The sequence below is a fragment of the Arachis hypogaea genome, chromosome 15 (genome assembly GCF_003086295.3).
Source record: "Arachis hypogaea cultivar Tifrunner chromosome 15, arahy.Tifrunner.gnm2.J5K5, whole genome shotgun sequence".
Lineage (NCBI taxonomy): Eukaryota > Viridiplantae > Streptophyta > Magnoliopsida > Fabales > Fabaceae > Arachis > Arachis hypogaea.
In genome coordinates this window covers 122,939,601-122,948,382 of record NC_092050.1, presented here as the reverse complement: position 1 = coordinate 122,948,382, position 8,782 = coordinate 122,939,601, and the positions used below count along the sequence as shown (strand labels likewise).

The window sequence follows — 8,782 nt, the reverse complement described above, 5'->3', positions numbered from 1 at the left end:
AAGGAGGATGCTTGGTGACTTTACTGCACCTAATTCCAATTTACATGGAATAAGCATCTCCATCCCCACCATTGGAGCAAACAATTTTGAGCTGAAACCTCAGCTAGTTTCTCTGATGCAGCAAAACTGCAAGTTTCATGGACTTCCATCTGAAGATCCTTTTCAGTTCTTAATTGAATTCTTGCAGATATGTGATACTGTTAAGACTAATAGAGTAGATCCTGAAGTCTACAGGCTCATGCTTTTCCCTTTTGCTGTAAGAGACAGAGCTAGAATATGGTTGGATTCTCAACCTAAAGACAGCCTGAACTCTTGGGATAAGCTGGTCAAGGCTTTCTTAGCCAAGTTCTTTCCTCCTCAAAAGCTGAGTAAGCTTAGATTGGATGTTCAAACCTTCAGACAGAAGGAAGGTGAATCCCTCTATGAAGCTTGGGAGAGATACAAAAGACTGACCAAAAAGTGTCCTTCTGACATGCTTTCAGAATGGACCATCCTGGACATATTCTATGATGGTCTGTCTGACTTAGCTAAGATGTCATTGGATACTTCTGCAGGTAAATCCATTCACCTAAAGAAAACGCCTGCAGAAGCTCAAGAACTTATTGACATGGTTGCTAATAACCAGTTCATGTACACTTCCGAGAGGAATCCTGTAAGTAATGGGACGCCTCAGAGGAAGGGAGTTCTTGAAATTGATACTCTGAATGCCATATTGGCTCAGAATAAAATATTGACTCAGCAAGTCAATATGATTTCTCAGAGTCTGAATGGAATGCAAGCTGCATCCAACAGTACTCAAGAGGCATCTTCTGAAGAAGAGGCCTATGATCCTGAGAACCCTGCAATAGCAGAGGTAAATTACTTAGGTGAACCTTATGGAAACACCTATAACTCATCATGGAGAAATCATCCAAATTTCTCATGGAAGGATCAGCAAAAGCCTCAACAAGGCTTTAATAATGGTGGAAGAAACAGGTTTAGCAATAGCCAGCCTTTTCCATCATCAACTCAGCAACAGACAGAGAACTCTGAACAAAATACTTCTAATTTAGCAAACTTAGTCTCTGATCTGTCTAAGGCCACTGTAAGTTTCATGAATGAAACAAGGTCCTCAATTAGAAATTTGGAGGCACAAGTGGGCCAGCTGAGAAAAAGGATCACTGAAATCCCTCCTAGTACTCTCCCAAGCAATACAGAAGAAAATCCAAAAGGAGAGTGCAAGGCCATTGACATAGTCAACACGGCCGAACCTAGAGAGGAAGGGGAGGACGTGAATCCCAAGAAGGAAGACCTCCTGGGACGTCCAGTGATCAATGAGGAGGTTCCCTCTGAGGAACCAAAGGAATCTGAGGCTCACTTAGAGACCATAGAGATTCCATTGAACCTCCTTACGCCCTTCATGAGCTCTGATGAGTATTCTTCTTCTGAAGAGAATGAAGATGTCACTGAAGAGCAAGTTGCCAAGTTCTTTGGTGCAATCATGAAGCTGAATGCCAATTTATTTGTTATTGAGACTTGGGAAGATGAACCTCCCTTGTTCACCAATGAACTAAGTGATCTGGATCAACTGAGATTACCTCAGAAGAAACAGGATCCTGGAAAGTTCTTACTACCTTGTACCATAGGCACCATGATCTTTGAAAAGGCTCTGTGTGATCTGGGTTCAGGGATAAACCTCATGCCCCTCTCTGTAATAGAGAAACTAGGAATTTATGGGGTGCAAGTGCTAAAATCTCATTAGAGATGGCAGACAATTCAAGAAAACAGGCTTATGGACAAGTAGAGGACGTGTTAGTAAAGGTGGAAGGCCTTTACATCCCTGATGACTTCATAGTCCTAGATACTGGAAAGGAAGAGGATGAATCCATCATCCTGGGAAGACCTTTCCTAGCCACAGCAAGAGCTGTGATTGATGTGGACAGAGGAGAATTGATCCTTCAAATAAATGAGGACAACCTTGTGTTTACAACTCAAGGATCTCTCTCTGCATCCATAGAGAGGAAGCATAAAAAGCTTCTCTCAAAGCAGAGTCAACCAAAGCCCCCACAGTCAAACTCTAAGTTTGGTGTCGAGAGGCCACAACCAAACTCTAAGTTTGGTGTCAAACCCCCATATCCAAACTCTAAGTTTGGTGTTGGGAGGTCTCCACAAAGCTCTGCAAAGCTGTGAGGCTCCATGAGAGCCCACTATCAAGCTATTGACACTAAAGAAGCGCTTGTTGGGAGGCAACCCAATTTTTATCTAATTATATTTTTATTAGTTATATGTCTTTATAGGTTCATGATCATGTGGAGTCACGAAAAAAATAGAAAAATTAAAAACGGAATCAAAAACAGCAGAAGGAAAATCACACCCTGGAGGAAGACCTTACTGGCGTTTAAACGCCAGTAAGAAGCATGTTTTGGGCGTTCAACGCCAGAACAGAGCATGGTTCTGGCGCTGAACGCCAGAAATGGGCAGCATCTGGCCGTTTGAACGCCAGAAATGCACCCTGGAGAAGAGCTGGCGCTGAACGCCCAGAACAAGCATGGTTCTGGCGTTCAACGCCAGAAATGGGCAACAAATGGGCGTTCAACGCCCAGAACAAGCACCAATCTGGCGCTGAACGCTCAGAGTTGTGTGCAAGGGCATTTTGCATGCCTAATTTGGTGCAAGGTTGTAAATCCTTGAACACCTCAGGATCTATGGACCCCACAGGATCCCCACCTACCTCCACTCACTTCTTCTCACCCCTCTTTCACACAATCCCATAAACACTCTTCCCCAAAAATCTTCACCAATCACCTCAATCTCTCTTCCCCATCACCACTTCACCACTCACATCCATCCACTCTTCCCCATAAACCTACCTCATAAACCCCACCTACCTTCAAAATTCAAAATCAATTTCCCACCCAAAACCCACCCTTATGGCCGAACCCTTACCCCCTCCCTTCCCTATATATAGCCCTCCATTCTCCCTCATTTTCACACAACACAACCCTCTCTTCTCTTCTTGGCCGAAACATACCTCACCCCTCTTCTCCATATTTTCTTCTTCTTCTTCTTCTATTATTCTTTCTTCTCTTGCTCGAGGGCGAGCAATATTCTAAGTTTGGTGTGGTAAAAGCATAATCTTTTTGTTTTTCCATTACCATTGATGGCACCTAAGACCAGAGAATTCTCTAGAAAAGGGAAAGGGAAGACAAAAGCTTCCACCTCCGAGTCATGGGAGATGGAAAGGTTCATCTCCAAAGCCCATCAAGACCACTTCTATGATGTTGTGGCCAAGAAGAAGGTGATCCCCGAGGTCCCTTTCAAGCTCAAGAGAAATGAGTATCCGGAGATCCGACATGAAATCCAAAGAAGAGGTTGGGAAGTTCTAACAAACCCCATCCAACAAGTCGGCATCCTAATGGTTCAAGAGTTCTATGCCAATGCATGGATCACTAAGAACCATGATCAAAGTAAGAACCCGAATCCAAAGAATTATGTTACAATGGTTCGGGAGAAATACTTAGATTTTAGTCCGGAAAATGTGAGGTTGGCGTTTAACTTGCCTATGATGCAAGGAGATGAACGCCCCTACACTAGAAGGGTCAACTTTAATCATAGGTTGGACCAAGTCCTCATGGACATATGTGTGGAAAGAGCTCAATGGAAGATTGACTCCAAAGGCAAACCGGTTCAACTTAGAAGATTGGACCTCAAGCCTGTGGCTAGAGGATGGTTGGAGTTCATCCAACGCTCCATCATCCCCACTAGCAACCGATCTGAAGTTACTGTGGATCGGGCCATCATGATTCATAGCATCATGATTGGAGAGGAAGTAGAAGTTCATGAAGTCATCTCCAATGAATTCTACAAAATAGCCGAAAAGCCCTCTCCTGGGGCAAGGCTAGCTTTTCCTCATCTTATTTGCCATCTATGTTACTCAGCTGGAGCTTTAATAGAAGGTGACATTCCCATTGAGGAAGAGAAGCCCATCACTAAGAAAAGGATGGAGCAAGCAAGAGAGCCCATTCATGGATCTCAAGAAACGCAAGAAGCTCATCACCATGAGATCCCGGAAATGCCTCAAATGCATTTTCCTCCACAAAACTATTGGGAGCAAATCAACACCTCCCTAGAAGACTTAAGTTCCAACATGGGACAAATAAGGGTGGAACATCAAGAGCACTCCATCATCCTTCATGAAATTAGAGAAGATCAAAAAGCAATGAGGGAGGAGCAACAAAGACAAGGAAGAGACATAGAAGAGCTCAAGGACATCATTGGTTCCTCAAGAAGGAAACGCCACCATCACTAAGGTGGATTCATTCCTTGTTCTTACCTTCTCTGTTTTTTGTTTTCTATGTTAAGTGCTTATCTATGTTTGTGTCTTCATTACATGATCATTAGTAGTTAGCAACTATGTCTTAAAGTTATGAATGTCCTATGAATCCATCACCTCTCTTAAATGAAAAATGTTTTAATTCAAAAGAACAAGAAGTACATGAGTTTCGAATTTATCCTTGAACTTAGTTTAATTAGATTGATGTGGTGACAATGCTTCTAGTTTTCTGAATGAATGCTTGAACAGTGCATATGTCTTTTGAAGTTGTTGTTTAAGAATGTTAAATATGTTGGCTCTTGAAAGAATGATGACTAGGAGACATGTTATTTGATAATCTGAAAAATCATAAAAATGATTCTTGAAGCAAGAAAAAGCAGCAAAGAACAAAGCTTGCAGAAAAAAAAAGAAGAAAAAAATAAATAGACGAAAAAAAATAGAAAGAAAAAGCAAGCAGAAAAAGCCAAAGCTCTTAAAACCAAGAGGCAAGAGCAAAAATCCAATAACCCTTAAAACCAAAAGGCAAGGGTAATAAAAAGGATCCCAAGGCTTTGAGCATCAGTGGATAGGAGGGCCTAAAGGAATAAAATCCTGGTTTAAACGGCTAAACCAAGCTGTCCCTAACCATGTGCTTGTGGCGTGTAGGTGTCAAGTGAAAACTTGAGACTGAGCGGTTAAAGTCAAGGTCCAAAGCAAAAAAAGAGTGTGCTTAAGAACCCTGGACACCTCTAATTGGGGACTTTAGCAAAGCTGAGTCACAATCTGAAAAGATTCACCCAGTTATGTGTCTGTGGCATTTATGTATCCGGTGGTAATACTGAAAAACAAAGTGCTTAGGGCCACGGCCAAGACTCATAAAGAAGCTGTGTTCAAGAATCATCATACTAAACTAGGAGAATCAATAACACTATCTGAACTCTGAGTTCCTATAGATGCCAATCATTCTGAACCTCAATGGATAAAGTGAGATGCCAAAACTATTCAAGAGGCAAAAAGCTACGAGTCCCGCTCATCTGATTGGAGCTATGTTTCATTGATAGTTTGGAATTTATAGTATATTCTCTTCTTTTTATCCTATTTGGTTTTCAGTTGCTTGGGGACAAGCAACAATTTAAGTTTGGTGTTGTGATGAGCGGATAATTTATACGCTTTTTGGCATTGTTTTTAGTATGTTTTTAGTAGAATCTAGTTACTTTTAGGGATGTTTTCATTAGTTTTTATGTTAAATTCATATTTCTAGACTTTACTATGAGTTTGTGTGTTTTTCTGTGATTTTAGGTATTTTCTGGCTAAAATTGAGGGACTTGAGCAAAAATCAGATTCAGAGGTAGAAGAAGGACTGCTGATGCTGTTGGATTCTGACCTCCCTGCACTCAAAATAGATTATCTGGAGCTACAGAACTCAAAATGGTACGCTTCCAATTGCGTTGGAAAGTAGACATCGAGGGCTTTCCAGAAATGTATAATAGTCCATACTTTGGCCAAGTTTAGATGACGCAAACTTGCGTTCAATGCCAGTTCTATGCCCAATTCTGGCGTTCAGCGCCAGAAACAAGCTGCAAAGTGGAGTTCAACGCCCAAACTGGCACAAAAGCTGGCGTTCAACTCCAAGAAGGACCTCTACACGTGCAACACTTAAAGCTCAGCCCAAGCACACACCAAGTGGGCCCTGGAAGTGGATTTATGCATCAATTACTTACTTCTGTAAACCCTAGTAGCTAGTTTATTATAAATAGGACCTTTTACTATTATCTTCGGATCATCTTTGATCAGTTGTATGCTATCTTAGATCACGTTTGGGGGCTGGCCATTCGGCCATGCCTGAACCTTTATCACTTATGTATTTTCAACGGTAGAGTTTCTGCACTCCATAGATTAAGGTGTGGAGCTCTGCTGTTCTTCAAAGATTAATGCAAAGTACTACTGTTTTTCTATTCAATTCAACTTATCCGCTTCTAAGATATTCATTCGCACTTCAACTTGAATGTGATGAACGTGACAATCATCATCATTCCCTATGAACGCATGCCTGACAACCACTTCCGTTCTACCTTCGATTGAATGATTATCTCTTGGATCTCTTAATCAGAATCTTCGTGGTATAAGCTAGATTGATGGCGGCATTCATGAGAGTCCGGAAAGTCTAAACCTTGTCTGTGGTATTCCGAGTAGAAGTCAAGGATTGAATGACTGTGACGAGCTTCAAACTCGCGAGTGCTGGGCGTAGTGACAGACGCAAAAGGATAGTAAATCCTATTCCAGTATGACCGAGAACCTCCAGATGATTAGCCATGCAGTGACAGCGCATCGGACCATTTTCACAGAGAGGAATAGGACGCCACAATCGACAAGGGTGATGCCTCCAGACGATTAGCCGTGCTGTGACAGAGCATTTGGACCATTTTCCCGAGAGGATTAAAAGTAGCCATTGGCACCGGTGACATCCTTACAAAAAGCCAGCCATAGAGAGGAGTAAGACTGATTGGATGAAGACAGTAGGAAAGCAGAGGTTCAGAGGAACGAAAGCATCTCTATGCACTTATCTGAAATTCTCACCAATGATTTACATAAGTATTTCTATCCTTGTTCTATTATCTATTTTTGAAAACTCCATAACTATTTTATATCCGCCTGACTGAGATTTACAAGGTGACCTTAGCTTGCTTCATACCAACAATCTCCGTGGGATCGACCCTTACTCACGTAAAGTTTATTACTTGGACGACCCAGTGCACTTGCTGGTTAGTTGTATCGAAGTTGTGACAAATTATGAATTGAGATTAGAGCACCAAGTTTTTGGAGCCATTACCAGAGATCACAATTTCGTGCACCAGTTGGTCTCTTGGCATCTTTTCAGAACAAGTGCTAAATAGTCAAGGCAGGAACTGAATGAGTCTCCAAATACTGAAAAGTCATCCATGAAGACTTCCAGAAACTTCTCTACCATATCAGAGAAGATAGAGAGTATGCACCTCTGAAAGGTTGCAGGTGCATTACACAGACCAAAAGGCATTCTTCTGTAAGCAAATACTCCAAAAGGACATGTGAATGATGTTTTCTCTTGGTCCTGAGGATCTACTGTAATTTGGTTGTAACCTGAATAGCCATCCAAAAAGTAGTAATATTGATGACCTGCTAGTCTCTCTAGCATCTGGTCTATGAATGGTAAAGGAAAATGATCCTTTCTGGTGGCTGTATTGAGCCTTCTGTAGTCAATACACATGCGCCACCCTGTAACTATTCTTGTAGGAACCAGTTCATTTTTTTCATTATGAACCACTGTCATGCCTCCCTTCTTGGGAACAACTTGAACAGGACTCACCCAGGTGCTATCAGAAATAGGATAAATAATCCCAGCCTCCAGTAATTTGGTGACCTCTTTCTACACCACTTCCTTCATGGCTGGATTTAGCCGCCTTTGTGGTTGAACCACTGGCTTAGCATCATCCTCCAATAGGATTTTGTGCATGCATCTAGCTGGGCTTATGCCCTTAAGGTCACTTATAGACCACCCAAGAGCTGTCTTGTGTGTCCTTCGCACTTGAATTAGTGCTTCCTCTTCCAGTGGATTTAAAGTAGAGCTTATGATCACTGAAAAAGTGTCACCTTTTCCCAGAAATGCATATTTCAGGGATGGTGGTAATGGCTTGAGCTCGGGTTTAGGAGGTTTCTCCTCTTCCTGAGGAAGTCTCAGAGGCTCTTTCAATTCCTCTGAACCCTCCAAATCAGACTGAACATCTTTAAAGATGTCTTCCAGCTCTGATTCGAGACTCTCAGCCATGTTGACCTCCTCTACCAACGAGTCAATGAGATCAACTTTCATGCAGTCTTTTGGTGTGTCTAGATGCTGCATGACTTTGACAGCATTCAACTTAAACTCATCCTCATTGACTCTCAGGGTTACTTCCCCCTTTTGGACATCAATGAGAGTTCGTCCAGTTGTTAGGAAAGGTCTTCCTAGAATGAGAGTAGCACTCTTGTGCTCCTCCATTTCCAGCACTACAAAGTTAGTGAGAAAGGCGAATGGCCCAACCCTGACAATCATTTCCTCAATCACGCCTGATGGGTATTTAATGGAGCCATCAGCAAGTTGGAGACATATCCGGGTTGGTTTAACTTCTTCAGTTAAACCAAGCTTTCTGATAGTGGATGCATGTATTAGGTTGATGCTTGCCCCAAGATCACATAAAGCTGTCTTGGTGCAATTACCCTCTAATATGCATGGTATCAGAAAGCTCCCGAGATCTTTAAGCTTTTCTAGAAAGCTTTTCAGAATGACTGCACTGCATTCTTCAGTGAGGAGAACTCTTTCAGTTTCTCTCCAATTCTTTTTATGACTTAAGATCTCTTTCATGAACTTGGCATAAGAAGGTATTTGCTCAAGTGCCTCTGCAAACGGAATCTTTATTTCAAGAGTCTTGAGATAATCTGCAAAGTGAGCAAATTGCTTACCCTGCTCCTCTTGGCGGA

General features: G+C 42.0%; 1 non-coding gene across 1 annotated transcript; it reads right to left on the bottom strand.

Annotated features, from left to right (window-relative positions):
* Positions 1-370: 370 nt before the first annotated feature.
* On the bottom strand, positions 371-478 carry LOC112752271 (small nucleolar RNA R71). The gene has a single exon (XR_003176717.1). It is a non-coding gene; the product is annotated as a small nucleolar RNA R71 (small nucleolar RNA).
* Positions 479-8,782: the final 8,304 nt, after the last annotated feature.